The sequence below is a fragment of the Staurois parvus genome, unplaced genomic scaffold, assembly GCF_062004578.1.
Source record: "Staurois parvus isolate SC_StPar_1 unplaced genomic scaffold, SC_StPar_1.0 ptg000165l, whole genome shotgun sequence".
NCBI classification, from domain to species: Eukaryota; Metazoa; Chordata; class Amphibia; order Anura; family Ranidae; genus Staurois; species Staurois parvus.
The window spans coordinates 8478162-8495048 of NW_028317961.1; the positions used below are offsets into that span (position 1 = coordinate 8478162).

A 16887-nucleotide genomic window follows, 5' to 3' on the forward strand; every position below is an offset into this window, starting at 1 on the left:
TATGGAGCGGAGTGCCGGCACCAGGGGCGGACTAAGCTTTTAGGCATTCAGGCACTCACACACTACCCAAGGGCCCAGGATCCTTAGGAGGTCCTATGACAGGCACCTGAAAGGATGGGGAGGGCAGCAGGGTGGATTGTGCAAATGTGCTCCGAGTCCGGTCCGGTGAGAGGAGAGAATGACTGACAGAGCATGAGGAGGAGGACACTTTATTTAAGGGGGTATATATTTATTTTTGTAACTCTAATCTTCATAAAACATTTAACAGTGTCATTTAATGAGAGAGTTTACAAGGGTGTGTTTAGGGGAGGGATTAGGGGTGTTACAGGGTAAAAGTTGGGTGGGGCAACAGGTGGCAAGTAACTCCTAAGTTGGCTAGTAGCTCAGAACCTGAAATTTTTAGCCCTAGGCTAGAACAATGATAAATCTCATCTATGCAGTACACAACTATGTGCATACAGCAATAAACATTAAGACAGCTGTATCCCTCCTGAAAATGCTAGCACCCATACTCTTATGCCAGTCCAGGGGTTTTAGTACAATTGAAATTATGGATCAGTACATTTTGAAAAAACGGGTATGCAGATAAGGTTTGACTTCACTGGATGCCTTCTACTAGAACTGTGACATAAAATTAAAGGCAGAGACAGACATGCAGTTTGCTTGTTCAGGAAATCTAAAAATGGCCCCTTTAAAATAATGTATGTCTCATGAAGGTAAATGAAGCAGTGATGTCATCAGTTACAGCATGAAAATAAAGCTGTTGGGCAGTTATATATATATATATATATATATATATATGCTTGCTCAAAGTGGATCTTCTACTTCAATGCCAAGCAAACTTGGAAAATGCTTTTTCAATAGTGGTTTTGGCAAAACGGTTAATCATGTATGAATGAAATATGTAGGCATTTAAATGTTTTTTTGTTTTTTTTTCTTGAGGAGGTAGCCTTAATAAGAGTGAAGCTCTGGGGATATCTTGTCTAAATGCTTTGGAACCCTTGAAGGTTAACTCAACTTTCGTGTGGGGAAAAAAAAATGGCAAATTAAAAAAAAATAGTATAACATATACAATTGCTACACAAATCATATTGTAATTGGATGTTATTAAAAATTACCTTTCCTTTTCAATCTGCAGCACTGTGATTTTCTGTAAAATGCAATATAATATGGCTACCTGGAGGCATTCTGTACACGAATGGCGTACAGATCGCCCCTTGAAAATGTAATTTCCTGCTTGTGCAGTTGGCTTACTGCTTTTCCCAGAAGTCTGTACAGAGATAAAAGTCAAATTTTGAGCATCCCCTGTAGCAAAAATTTAGTTTTTGATGATATACCCTCAAATGGAAATCACATCTAAATGGATGCAGACCCTACCAATGTCCTCAGAGCCCTGCTGGTGCAGCAATTGATTGGTAATTAAAAAGCCACCTGCATACAGATTCACTCTGCACATTGACACAGACAAACAAATCGCTGTTTCTTCAAAATAACAAAAGGTAGGAATCCAAAAAAGTTTGTTACAATCCCTATAATGTACATTGATCACTTAGAGGGGAATGTTTTTCTTTCTCAACAAAAGTGGAGTTACACTTTAAGGTTAAACACTGGAATGAAGTAATGTTGACTTGGAACTGGGAATAATATTATCCAACATTGGTATCTAAAGTATAACTTAAGGCAAAACGTTTTTTTTTTTTAGTTTTCGATAGAGTGGAGATGGATTAGAACACTTATTAGGTTTTTATTGATGTCTGTGCCCCCATTAGGGATATTGCCCCTCTCTATTTGTCCTGTTTATCATTATTATTGAAAGTAAAAGAAAATCTGAAATTTTGGGTTGTCCCCAGAAAAGTAATAAAGAGGAAATCTTCCAATGGGGACATGAATTCTGGTGACCTGGGGGTGCCTAAGGAATTCCCTTAACCACTTGCCCTCAAGAGGATTTACCCCCCTTCCTGGCCAGGCGCTGCATTATTTAACTGACAATTGCGCAACACTGCACCCAAATTAAATTTTATGTCCTTTTTTTCCCCCACAAATGGAGTTTTTTTTGGTGGTATTTGATCACCTCTGCATTTATTATTTTTTTGCGCTATAAGCAAAAAAAGATGGCCAATTTTGAGAAAAAAAAAACAATATTTTTTTACTTATTTTCTTTTGTATTGCAGAGCAATACAAAGCACTGTGCTGGAGCTGACAGGGGAGATATCTGTATTGTTTGCATACAGACCTCTGCCCCATCAGTGATACTCGGTGATCGCCAGGGTGCCGCCGTGGAATTACCAGCCAGGACCCAGTGATCGACAGCTAAAGCCACCAATGGCAGCGTGGGCGTGCCCCCTACCCGAAGGTGCAAATCGCGTATATACATGTGATTTTGCGCAGCCCTGCAGCAGTATGTCTGCCATAGGGTGGCGGGTAAGCGGTTAATTTGCAGAGATTTCCTCTCACTTCCTTTTTGGCTATGGGACAGGAAGTGAAGGTAAATCTCCACAATGGGACACAGATGGTGAAAAAAAAAATCTTGACAGGGTTATAACCCTCCCTTGATCTATCCAAAATGAAAAAAAAAATTGCCTATAGTTCTACTTTAATCTGTATCCGTGATAAAGCAGATTAATTAAATGTAACTTTTTCCCCAGGATTGCAGTTTTTAAAGAATAGTTGCCCTCTTGTGTACCTGCTGCCTAATGGCTCCCCCTCACCCTCCTGAGCAGCATTGTCTATAACAGTACTAGTCCCCAATCAGCCGATCTCTAGCTGTGGGTTAAAATAGGGAGACGGGCTGCTTCTCTGGTCATTGGTATAAAAATAAAAGTCAGGGAAAACTCTAACAGGGTCACTGAAAGCAGTAAAAGAGTGAGGTGGGATTAGAACTAGAGATGAGCGAATCGAAGTATCCGAAGTGGAATTCGAGTCGAATTTCGGAAAAATTTCGATTCGTGCCGAATCCGAAAAACAGCCTAATTCGGACGCGCGAATCGAAATTTTTCCGAAAATGGCGGCTGACATGTGCGGCGACGGAGCGGGGATGTCGGGGAAGGCGCGCAGACAAGGCGCGCTGCCCCATAATGCATTCCTCAACGACATGTGATCGCATCAGCCAATCAGCAGCCAGCCAGCCAGCACTGTGTAATGGTCGAGGTATATATAGCGGCCATTTTGGAAATCTTCATTTGCCTGCAGTCATTGAACAGAGGCAGACCGCTCTGTACTAGGGACAGGGACAGAGTTAGGGCCACAGAAACGAGAATTGGGGACAGAGAGAAGTTACTTAGGGACAGAGAACCATTACTCAGGGACACAGACTTGTTAATGAGGGCCACAGAATCGTTATTTAGGGACAAAGAAACGCTAGTTAGGGCCACAGAATTCATACTCAGGGACAGACAGAATTGTTACTCAGTGCCAGAGAATTGTTACTTAGGGCCACAGAAACGTTATTAGGGCCACAGAATTTTTACTCAGGGACAGACAGAATTGTTACTGAGTGCCAGAGAATTGTTACTCAGGGACAGACAGAATTGTTACTGAGTGCCAGAGAATTCTTACTCAGGGCCACAGAATTCATTCTCAGGGACAGACAGAATTGTTACTCAGGGACAGACAGAATTGTTACTGAGTGCCAGAGAATTGTTACTCAGGGACAGACAGAATTGTTACTGAGTGCCAGAGAATTGTTACTCAGGGACAGACAGAATTGTTACTGAGTGCCAGAGAATTGTTACTCTCACAGACACAAAATTGTTACTTGCACAGACACAGAATTGTTACTTGCACAGACACACAATTGTTACTCAGGGCCACAGAATTCATACTCAGGGACAGACAGAATTGTTACTGAGTGCCAGAGAATTCTTACTCAGGGCCACAGAATTCATACTCAGGGACAGACAGAATTGTTACTCAGGGACAGACAGAATTGTTACTGAGTGCCAGAGAATTGTTACTCAGGGACAGACAGAATTGTTACTGAGTGCCAGAGAATTCTTACTCAGGGACAGACAGAATTGTTACTGAGTGCCAGAGAATTGTTACTCTCACAGACACAAAATTGTTACTTGCACAGACACAGAATTGTTACTCGCACAGAGACAGAATTGTTACTCAGGGCCACAGAATTCATACTCAGGGACAGACAGAATTGTTACTGAGTGCCAGAGAATTGTTACTCAGGGACAGACAGAATTGTTACTGAGTGCCAGAGAATTGTTACTCTCACAGACACAAAATTGTTACTTGCACAGACACAGAATTGTTACTTGCACAGACACACAATTGTTACTCAGGGCCACAGAATTCATACTCAGGGACAGACAGAATTGTTACTCAGGGACAGACAGAATTGTTACTGAGTGCCAGAGAATTGTTACTCAGGGACAGACAGAATTGTTACTGAGTGCCAGAGAATTGTTACTCTCACAGACACAAAATTGTTACTTGCACAGACACAGAATTGTTACTTGCACAGACACACAATTGTTACTCAGGGCCACAGAATTCATACTCAGGGACAGACAGAATTGTTACTGAGTGCCAGAGAATTGTTACTCAGGGACAGACAGAATTGTTACTGAGTGCCAGAGAATTGTTACTCTCACAGACACAAAATTGTTACTTGCACAGACACAGAATTGTTACTCGCACAGAGACAGAATTGTTACTCAGGGCCACAGAATTCATACTCAGGGACAGACAGAATTGTTACTGAGTGCCAGAGAATTGTTACTCAGGGAAGACAGAATTGTTACTGAGTGCCATAGAATTGTTACTCAGGGACAGACAGAATTGTTACTGAGTGCCAGAGAATTGTTACTCTCACAGACACAAAATTGTTACTTGCACAGACACAGAATTGTTACTCGCACAGAGACAGAATTGTTACTCAGGGCCACAGAATTCATACTCAGGGGACAGACAGAATTGTTACTGAGTGCCAGAGAATTGTTACTCAGGGACAGACAGAATTGTTACTGAGTGCCAGAGAATTGTTACTCTCACAGACACAAAATTGTTACTTGCACAGACACAGAATTGTTACTTGCACAGACACACAATTGTTACTGAGTGCCAGAGAATTGTTACTCAGGGACAGACAGAATTGTTACTGAGTGCCAGAGAATTGTTACTCAGGGACAGACAGAATTGTTACTGAGTGCCAGAGAATTGTTACTCAGGGACAGACAGAATTGTTACTGAGTGCCAGAGAATTGTTACTCTCACAGACACAAAATTGTTACTTGCACAGACACAGAATTGTTACTCGCACAGAGACAGAATTGTTACTCAGGGCCACAGAATTCATACTCAGGGACAGACAGAATTGTTACTGAGTGCCAGAGAATTGTTACTCAGGGACAGACAGAATTGTTACTGAGTGCCAGAGAATTGTTACTCTCACAGACACAAAATTGTTACTTGCACAGACACAGAATTGTTACTTGCACAGACACACAATTGTTACTCAGGGCCACAGAATTCATACTCAGGGACAGACAGAATTGTTACTGAGTGCCAGAGAATTGTTACTCAGGGACAGACAGAATTGTTACTGAGTGCCAGAGAATTGTTACTCAGGGACAGACAGAATTGTTACTGAGTGCCAGAGAATTGTTACTCTCACAGACACAAAATTGTTACTTGCACAGACACAGAATTGTTACTCGCACAGAGACAGAATTGTTACTCAGGGCCACAGAATTCATACTCAGGGACAGACAGAATTGTTACTGAGTGCCAGAGAATTGTTACTCAGGGACAGACAGAATTGTTACTGAGTGCCAGAGAATTGTTACTCTCACAGACACAAAATTGTTACTTGCACAGACACAGAATTGTTACTTGCACAGACACACAATTGTTACTCAGGGCCACAGAATTCATACTCAGGGACAGACAGAATTGTTACTGAGTGCCAGAGAATTGTTACTCAGGGACAGACAGAATTGTTACTGAGTGCCAGAGAATTGTTACTCTCACAGACACAAAATTGTTACTTGCACAGACACAGAATTGTTACTCGCACAGAGACAGAATTGTTACTCAGGGCCACAGAATTCATACTCAGGGACAGACAGAATTGTTACTGAGTGCCAGAGAATTGTTACTCAGGGAAGACAGAATTGTTACTGAGTGCCATAGAATTGTTACTCAGGGACAGACAGAATTGTTACTGAGTGCCAGAGAATTGTTACTCTCACAGACACAAAATTGTTACTTGCACAGACACAGAATTGTTACTCGCACAGAGACAGAATTGTTACTCAGGGCCACAGAATTCATACTCAGGGACAGACAGAATTGTTACTGAGTGCCAGAGAATTCTTACTCAGGGCCACAGAATTCATACTCAGGGACAGACAGAATTGTTACTCAGGGACAGACAGAATTGTTACTGAGTGCCAGAGAATTGTTACTCAGGGACAGACAGAATTGTTACTGAGTGCCAGAGAATTCTTACTCAGGGCCACAGAATTCATACTCAGGGACAGACAGAATTGTTACTCAGGGACAGACAGAATTGTTACTGAGTGCCAGAGAATTGTTACTCAGGGACAGACAGAATTGTTACTGAGTGCCAGAGAATTGTTACTCTCACAGACACAAAATTGTTACTTGCACAGACACAGAATTGTTACTTGCACAGACACACAATTGTTACTCAGGGCCACAGAATTCATACTCAGGGACAGACAGAATTGTTACTGAGTGCCAGAGAATTGTTACTCAGGGACACCTAATCGTTGAATTAAATAGTATGTCAGACAACATGCAGAGGAGTGGCAGAGGAGGCAATGTTTTAGGAGCGAGCAGACGTGGCAGCAGAGGAAGGGGTCGAGGCAGCAGTATTCGCAGCCAGAGGCCAGTGCTCCCGGTGTCATCCAGCGGTCGTGTCTCCACCGACAACCCTGCCGTCATTGATTGGTTGGCTCGGTCGTCTTCCTCTTCCCAGGTCACCTCTGACACCTACAGCCAACGGTCGGTGGGTACGTCAGACACAACCGTTAGTTGGCATGGCCCGGGACCAAGCCCACTGAAATCACGTGTCCTCTACCTGCCCCTGTCCTTTGCTGTTCCCTCACCAAGCGAAGTATCGCATGCTGTGGGCTCAGCCCCACTGTACAGTGAGGAAGAGCTAACAGAGGGCGGTCAGGAACGGGGGAGACATCGGCCTTTTCAGCAGCCAAGCGAACAAGTACTGGCGAGGAGAGTGGCTCGGTAGCCGGTCTAGAGACAGGTCTGTCTCCTGACCCAGACGCAGCCGAGGGGGCTAGTAGTGAGGCGGAGACCCTACTTGATGATGAGGAGGTTGATCGCACTTGGCAGCCTCGTCGTCATCAGGCAATTTCTTCCGCATCATCAGGAGAAGAGGGTGGCAGCTTGGCAGCGAGCAAAACAGTCGGTGGGTTGCCCAGGAGACAGCAGCAGGGTCGCATCAGTGTCAGTGGAGCCAAACGTCCACGGAGTAGAGCACCAGCTCCACTGCAGCCTACCACCACGGCCAGTAGTGGTGCCGGTGCGCACGGAGGAAGTAGCAGTCAGCCAGTGAAGAGTAGCGGGGGCAAAGTTTCCTACTCGGTGGTGTGGCAATTTTTCCTCAAGCCGCCCGAGGAAGTAAACGTAGCCGTATGTCGACTATGTGGCCAGAAATGCAAGCGTGGCCAGGGGGCCCATGTTGGGACTACAGCGTTGCGTCAGCATATGCAGCGTCACCATTCGGTGGCCTGGGAAAACCGTGATAAACATACGGCGGTTCTGCCTGCCCCAGCCCCCGCTCCATCACCCGCTCCGTTACTTGCTCCGTCACCCGACGTCGTCAATCGCCCTCTATCAGCCAGTCAAGGCTCCAACACCTCTGCTGAGGGGAGTTGTCGCTCATTGGCATCTTCCGCTCGTTCAGATGCTCCTTCTCCTGCTACTCCTCTTCTCGGATTCCGTCAACAGTCTTTCTTGGAATCCGTATCCAAGAGACAACAGTTTGCGAGCACGCACCCGACGGTGCAAAAGCTGAACGTCCTCCTGTCCAAGTTGCTGGTGCTGCAGTCCCTCCCTTTCCAACTGGTGGACTCAGCACCTTTCCGAGAAATGATGGCTTGTGCCGCGCCGCGGTGGAGAGTGCCAAGCCGTCATTTCTTTGCCCAAAAGGCAGTGCCAGCCCTGCATTCACATGTAGAAGAGATGGTGGGCCAGTCTTTGAGCATGTCGGTCTCTGCCAAAGTGCACGGCAGCGCCGACGTGTGGAGCTGTAACTACGGTCAGGGACAGTACATGTCATTTACGGCCCACTGGGTGAACGTGGTGCCGGCACAGCCGCACCAGCAACTTGGACAGGTCACGACGCTTTTGCCTCCACGTTTGCACGTCCTTGGTCCAGCAAGCATGTCCGCCTCTACCACCTCTTTTTCCGCCGTGTCCTCAGCCGCCACCCCCGTGCCAAGTCCCATTACCCGACCGGCATATCACATGTGCAGGGCGCAACGGTGTCACGCTGTGCTGCACCTGGTATGCCTTGGCGAACGTAGTCACACAGGGGAGGAACTGCTGAGTGTAATGAACAGAGAAATCGACAGATGGCTGTCTCCGCGCAAACTAAAAATCGGAACCATGTTGACTGACAACGGAAAGAACATGGTGTCTGCTCTGCGTCAAGGAAGGTTGTGCCATGCGCCATGCATGGCTCACGTGTTCAATCTGGTTGTCAAGCGGTTCCTAAAATCCACCATCCCACTGCAAGACATCCTTAAAATGTCACGTAAACTGTGCATGCATTTCAGCCATTCCTACACCGCAAAGAACACCCTCATTGAGCTGCAGCGGCAGAACGGAATTCCACAGCATCGCCTGATCTGCGACGTTGCAACAAGGTGGAATTCAACCCTACACATGTTAGACCGCCTTTACGAGCAGCGAAAGGCCATCACCGATTTCCTGATGTTACAAGCGGATAAAGGTACTCCCCTGTGTAACTTAGATGTCAGCCATTGGCAGCTCATGCGTGACACCTGCCGCTTGCTCAGGCCCTTTGAGGAGGCCACGCTATTCGTGAGTCGGCAGGACTATGGGATGAACGACGTCATTCCTCTGTTGCACGTCCTGGAACAAATGCTGTTAACAATGGCTGGTCAGGGTGCGGTAGACGTGGCGCACAGATCTCAACGCCACATGACCCCTGTGGGGGCAGGACAGGAAGAAGAGGAGGAGGTAGAGGAGGACATTTGTGCTCAGGAATTATTGAGTGAAATGGGTGGTTTTTCCACTCAGCGGACAGGAGTGGAGGAGCAGGAGCATCTGGTAGAGGAGGAGGAGGAGGAGACAGAGGACCCAGACGCACCGTGGCAGTATGCTGTGGAGATGGAGGCAGGGAGTCCCTCGCATTCCTTGGCACAAATGGCCCATAGCATGCTCGGTTGCTTGCGTAGCGACAGCCGAATAATAACCATCAGACAGAGGGATGACTTTTGGCTGTCCACCTTGTTGGACCCTCGCTACCGGTCCAAAATGGTGGCCTTTTTCACACCTGCTGAGAGGGAGGCCAAAATTACGTACTATAAAAACCACCTATGTAGTCAGTTGGTCTCTGCCTTTGTGCGCCAACGTCCATCCTCAGACACTGTGGGCCCTGTGCGCTCGCGTTCCGCTGGCATGGCAGCAGGGGAGGGGTGGGGTGGTAGGAGCAGTGGCAGCTCCACCAGCAGCGGCTGCCTCAGTCTGCAGTCGATGATGAGTAGCTTTCTTCACCAGCGCAGTGAGGAAACTACTAACCAGCCGCAGCAGCAGCATCAGGTGGACCTGGAGCAGGAGCTCAAACAACAGGCTTGGGCCTACTTGGACAGCACCCTGCCAACCGAGGTAGACAATCCCCTTGACTACTGGGCAACGAAACTTGACCTTTGGCCCCAACTAGCTGAATTTGCCCTTGAAAGGCTGTCATGCCCGGCCAGTAGCGTGGCATCGGAGCGCGTGTTTAGTGCGGCAGGAGGTATTGTAACTCCGCGGAGGACACGACTGTCCACCCAAAGTGTGGAGAGACTCACGTTTGTGAAAATGAATCAGGCGTGGATTAGTCTGGATTTCAAACCACCAGTTCCTGACACAACTGACTAAATCCGCCATGAATCATGCCTCAAACATGTGCCACTTTCAGGTCTCCTCACACTGCTGGTGTGTTGAATTTTTTGACATAGGGTGCTGGCAGATTACGGGCCTCCTATAGCTGCTGCCAGGCCCCTAATCTGCCATAGGCCCCTATATACCGCCTCCTCCTGCTGCTGCCAGGTCCAGAGTCTCTCATGGGTCCCTGTACGGCCTCCCATTGCTGCTGTCTCCATCGCCACACTCTGCTGCCATGTGCCACTTTCAGGTCTCTTCACACTGCTGGTGTGTTAAATTTTTTGACATAGGGTGCAGGCAGATTACGGGCCTCACATAGCTGCTGCCAGGCCCCTAATCTGCCATGGGCCCCTATATACCACCTCCTCCTGCTGCTGCCAGGTCCAGAGTCTCTCATGGGTCCCTGTACGGCCTCCCATTGCTGCTGTCTCCATCGCCACACTCTGCTGCCATGTGCCACTTTCAGGTCTCTTCACACTGCTGGTGTGTTAAATTTTTTGACATAGGGTGCAGGCAGATTACGGGCCTCACATAGCTGCTGCCAGGCCCCTAATCTGCCATGGGCCCCTATATACCACCTCCTCCTGCTGCTGCCAGGTCCAGAGTCTCTCATGGGTCCCTGTACGGCCTCCCATTGCTGCTGTCTCCATCGCCACACTCTGCTGCCATGTGCCACTTTCAGGTCTCTTCACACTGCTGGTGTGTTAAATTTTTTGACATAGGGTGCTGGCAGATTACGGGCCTCCTATAGCTGCTGCCAGGCCCCTAATCTGCCATGGGCCCCTATATACCGCCTCCTCATGCTGCTGCCAAGTTCAGAGTCTGTCATGGGTCCCTGTACGGCCTCCCATTGCTGCTGTCTCCATCGCCACACTCTGCCATGTGCCACTTTCAGGTCTCCTCACACTGCTGGTGTGTTGAATTTTTTGACATAGGGTGCTGGCAGATTACGGGCCTCCTATAGCTGCTGCCAGGCCCCTAATCTGCCATAAGCCCCTATATACCGCCTCCTCATGCTGCTGCCAAGTCCAGAGTCTGTCATGGGTCCCTGTACGGCCTCCCATTGCTGCTGTCTCCATCGCCACACTCTGCCATGTGCCACTTTCAGGTCTCCTCACACACTGCTGGTGTGTTGAATTTTTTGACATAGGGTGCTGGCAGATTACGGGCCTCCTATAGCTGCTGCCAGGCCCCTAATCTGCCATGGGCCCCTATATACCGCCTCCTCATGCTGCTGCCAAGTTCAGAGTCTGTCATGGGTCCCTGTACGGCCTCCCATTGCTGCTGTCTCCATCGCCACACTCTGCTGCCATGTGCCACTTTCAGGTCTCTTCACACTGCTGGTGTGTTAAATTTTTTGACATAGGGTGCTGCAAGATAACGGGCCTCACATAGCTGCTGCCAGGCCCCTAATCTGCCATGGGCCCCTATATACCGCCTCCTCATGCTGCTGCCAAGTCCAGAGTCTGTCATGGTCCCTGTACGGCCTCCCATTGCTGCTGTCTCCATCGCCACACTCTGCTGCCATGTGCCACTTTCAGGTCTCTTCACACTGCTGGTGTGTTAAATTTTTTGACATAGGGTGCTGGCAGATTACGGGCCTCCTATAGCTGCTGCCAGGCCCCTAATCTGCCATGGGCCCCTATATACCGCCTCCTCATGCTGCTGCCAAGTTCAGAGTCTGTCATGGGTCCCTGTACGGCCTCCCATTGCTGCTGTCTCCATCGCCACACTCTGCTGCCATGTGCCACTTTCAGGTCTCTTCACACTGCTGGTGTGTTAAATTTTTTGACATAGGGTGCTGCAAGATAACGGGCCTCACATAGCTGCTGCCAGGCCCCTAATCTGCCATGGGCCCCTATATACCGCCTCCTCATGCTGCTGCCAAGTCCAGAGTCTGTCATGGTCCCTGTACGGCCTCCCATTGCTGCTGTCTCCATCGCCACACTCTGCTGCCATGTGCCACTTTCAGGTCTCTTCACACTGCTGGTGTGTTAAATTTTTTGACATAGGGTGCTGCAAGATAACGGGCCTCACATAGCTGCTGCCAGGCCCCTAATCAGCCATGGGCCCCTATACCGCCTCCTCCTGCTGCTGCCAGGTCCAGAGTCTCTCATGCCATGTGCCACTTTCAGGTCTCTTCACACTGCTGGTGTGTTTAATTTTTTGACATAGGGTGCAGGCAGATTACGGGCCTCACATAGCTGCTGCCAGGCCCCTAATCTGCCATGGGCCCCTATATACCGCCTCCTCATGCTGCTGCCAAGTCTAGAGTCTCTCATGGGTCCCTGTACGGCCTCCCATTGCTGCTGTCTCCATCGCCACACTCTGCTGCCATGTGCCACTTTCAGGTCTCTTCACACTGCTGGTGTGTTAAATTTTTTGACATAGGGTGCTGGCAGATTACGGGCCTCCTATAGCTGCTGCCAGGCCCCTAATCTGCCATGGGCCCCTATATACCGCCTCCTCATGCTGCTGCCAAGTCCAGAGTCTGTCATGGTCCCTGTACGGCCTCCCATTGCTGCTGTCTCCATCGCCACACTCTGCTGCCATGTGCCACTTTCAGGTCTCTTCACACTGCTGGTGTGTTAAATTTTTTGACATAGGGTGCAGGCAGATTACGGGCCTCACATAGCTGCTGCCAGGCCCCTAATCTGCCATGGGCCCCTATATACCACCTCCTCCTGCTGCTGCCAGGTCCAGAGTCTCTCATGGGTCCCTGTACGGCCTCCCATTGCTGCTGTCTCCATCGCCACACTCTGCTGCCATGTGCCACTTTCAGGTCTCTTCACACTGCTGGTGTGTTAAATTTTTGGACATAGGGTGCTGCAAGATAACGGGCCTCACATAGCTGCTGCCAGGCCCCTAATCTGCCATGGGCCCCTATATACCGCCTCCTCATGCTGCTGCCAAGTCCAGAGTCTGTCATGGTCCCTGTACGGCCTCCCATTGCTGCTGTCTCCATCGCCACACTCTGCTGCCATGTGCCACTTTCAGGTCTCTTCACACTGCTGGTGTGTTAAATTTTTTGACATAGGGTGCAGGCAGATTACGGGCCTCACATAGCTGCTGCCAGGCCCCTAATCTGCCATGGGCCCCTATATACCACCTCCTCCTGCTGCTGCCAGGTCCAGAGTCTCTCATGGGTCCCTGTACGGCCTCCCATTGCTGCTGTCTCCATCGCCACACTCTGCTGCCATGTGCCACTTTCAGGTCTCTTCACACTGCTGGTGTGTTAAATTTTTTGACATAGGGTGCTGCAAGATAACGGGCCTCACATAGCTGCTGCCAGGCCCCTAATCTGCCATGGGCCCCTATATACCGCCTCCTCATGCTGCTGCCAAGTCCAGAGTCTGTCATGGTCCCTGTACGGCCTCCCATTGCTGCTGTCTCCATCGCCACACTCTGCTGCCATGTGCCACTTTCAGGTCTCTTCACACTGCTGGTGTGTTAAATTTTTTGACATAGGGTGCTGCAAGATAACGGGCCTCACATAGCTGCTGCCAGGCCCCTAATCAGCCATGGGCCCCTATACCGCCTCCTCCTGCTGCTGCCAGGTCCAGAGTCTCTCATGCCATGTGCCACTTTCAGGTCTCTTCACACTGCTGGTGTGTTTAATTTTTTGACATAGGGTGCAGGCAGATTACGGGCCTCACATAGCTGCTGCCAGGCCCCTAATCTGCCATGGGCCCCTATATACCGCCTCCTCATGCTGCTGCCAAGTCTAGAGTCTCTCATGGGTCCCTGTACGGCCTCCCATTGCTGCTGTCTCCATCGCCACACTCTGCTGCCATGTGCCACTTTCAGGTCTCTTCACACTGCTGGTGTGTTAAATTTTTTGACATAGGGTGCTGGCAGATTACGGGCCTCCTATAGCTGCTGCCAGGCCCCTAATCTGCCATGGGCCCCTATATACCGCCTCCTCATGCTGCTGCCAAGTTCAGAGTCTGTCATGGGTCCCTGTACGGCCTCCCATTGCTGCTGTCTCCATCGCCACACTCTGCCATGTGCCACTTTCAGGTCTCCTCACACTGCTGGTGTGTTGAATTTTTTGACATAGGGTGCTGGCAGATTACGGGCCTCCTATAGCTGCTGCCAGGCCCCTAATCTGCCATAAGCCCCTATATACCGCCTCCTCATGCTGCTGCCAAGTCCAGAGTCTGTCATGGGTCCCTGTACGGCCTCCCATTGCTGCTGTCTCCATCGCCACACTCTGCCATGTGCCACTTTCAGGTCTCCTCACACACTGCTGGTGTGTTGAATTTTTTGACATAGGGTGCTGGCAGATTACGGGCCTCCTATAGCTGCTGCCAGGCCCCTAATCTGCCGTAGGCCCCTATATACCGCCTCCTCATGCTGCTGCCAGGTCCAGAGTCTCTCATGGGTCCCTGTACGGCCTCCCATTGCTGCTGTCTCCATCGCCACACTCTGCCATGTGCCACTTTCAGGTCTCCTCACACTGCTGGTGTGTTCCATTTTTTGTCATAGGGTGCTGGCAGATTATGGGCCTCCCATAACTGCTGCCAGGCCCCTAATCTGCCATGGGCCCCTATACCGACTCCTCATGCTGTGACGTTGCAACAAGGTGGAATTCAACCCTACATATGTTAGACCGCCTTTACGAACAGCAAAAGGCCATCACAGATTTCCTGATGTTAAAAGCAGATAAAGGTACTCCATGTGTAACTTAGATGTCAGCCATTGGCAGCTCATGCGTGACACCTGCCGCTTGCTCAGGCCCTTTGAGGAGGCCACGCTATTCGTGAGTCGGCAGGACTATGGGATGAACGACGTCATTCCTCTGTTGCACGTCCTGGAACAAATGCTGTTAACAATGGCTGGTCAGGGTGCGGTAGACGTGGCGCACAGATCTCAACGCCACATGGCCCCTGTGGGGGCAGGACTGGAAGAAGAGGAGGAGGTAGAGGAGGACATTGGTGCTCAGGAATTATTGAGTGAAATGGGTGGTTTTTCCACTCAGCGGACAGGAGTGGAGGAGCAGGAGCATCTGGTAGAGGAGGAGGAAGAGGAGACAGAGGACCTAGACGCACCGTGGCAGTATGCTGTGGAGATGGAGGCAGGGAGTCCCTCGCATTCCTTGGCACAAATGGCCCATAGCATGCTCGGTTGCTTGCGTAGCGACAGCCGAATAATAACCATCAGACAGAGGGATGACTTTTGGCTGTCCACCTTGTTGGACCCTCGCTACCGTTCAAAAATGGTGGCCTTTTTCACACCTGCTGAGAGGGAGGCCAAAATAACGTACTATAAAAAACACCTATGTAGTCAGCTGGTCTCTGCCTGTCTGCGCCAACGTCCATCCTCAGACACTGTGGGCCCTGTGCGCTCGTGTTCCGCTGCCATGGCAGCAGGGGAGGGGTGGGGTGGTAGGAGCAGTGGCAGCTCCACCAGCAGCGGCTGCCTCAGTCTGCAGTCGATGATGAGTAGCTTTCTTCACCAGCGCAGTGAGGAAACTACTAACCAGCCGCAGCAGCAGCAGCAGCATCAGGTGGACCTGGAGCAGGACCTCAAACAACAGGCTTAGGCCTACTTGGACAGCACCCTGCCAACCGAGGTAGACAATCCCCTTGACTACTGGGCAACGAAACTTGACCTTTGGCCCCAACTAGCTGAATTTGCCCTTGAAAGGCTGTCATGCCCGGCCAGTAGCGTGGCATCGGAGCGCGTGTTTAGTGCGGCAGGAGGTATTGCAACTCCGCGGAGGACACGACTGTCCACCCAAAGTGTGGAGAGACTCACGTTTGTGAAAATGAATCAGGCGTGGATTAGTCTGGATTTCAAACCACCAGTTCCTGACACAACTGACTAAATCCGCCATGAATCATGCCCCAAACATGTGCCACTTTCAGGTCTCCTCACACTGCTGGTGTGTTCCATTTTTTGTCATAGGGTGCTGGCAGATTACGGGCCTCCCATAGCTGCTGCCAGGCCCCTAATCTGCCATGGGCCCCTATACCGCCTCCTCATGCTGCTGCCAAGTCCAGAGTCTCTCATGGGTCCCTGTACGGCCTCCCATTGCTGCTGCCTCCATCGCCACACTCTGCCATGTGCCACTTTCAGGTCTCCTCACACTGCTGGTGTGTTCCATTTTTTGTCATAGGGTGCTGGCAGATTACGGGCCTCCCATAGCTGCTGCCAGGCCCCTAATCTGCCATGGGCCCCTATACCGCCTCCTCATGCTGCTGCCAGGTCCAGAGTCTCTCATGGGTCCCTGTACGGCCTCCCATTGCTGCTGTCTCCATCGCCACACTCTGCCATGTGCCACTTTCAGGTCTCCTCACACTGCTGGTGGGTTCCATTTTTTGTCATAGGGTGCTGGCAGATTACGGGCCTCCCATAGCTGCTGCCAGGCCCGTAATCTGCCATGGGCCCCCGTACCGACTCCTCATGCTGCTGCCAGGCCCGTAATCTGTCATGGGCCACTGTTGTCGCTTGTTGGCATATTCCGCTCGTTCAGATGCTCCTTCTCCTGCTACTCCTCTTCACGGATTCCGTCAGCAGTCTTTCTTGGAATCCGTTTCCAAGAGACAACAGTTTGCGAGCACGCACCCGACGGTGCAGAAGCTGAACGTCCTCCTGTCCAAGTTGCTGCTGCCAGGCTCGTAATCTGTCATGCGCCCCTGTACCGCCTCCTCATGCTGCTGCCAGGTCCAGAGTGTGTCATGGGCCCCCGTACCGACTCCTCATGCTGCTGCCAGGCCCGTAATCTGTCATGGGCCCCTGTACCGCCTCCCCATGCTGCTGCCAGGTCCA

The 16887-nt window shown here is 50.2% G+C and overlaps 1 protein-coding gene across 2 annotated transcripts in view; it reads left to right on the forward strand.

The window, feature by feature from the left end:
• Window positions 1-16887, forward strand: part of TBPL1 (TATA-box binding protein like 1) — a 47859-nt gene that overhangs the window by 17148 nt on the left and 13824 nt on the right. The gene's annotated exons all lie outside the window — the stretch shown is intronic.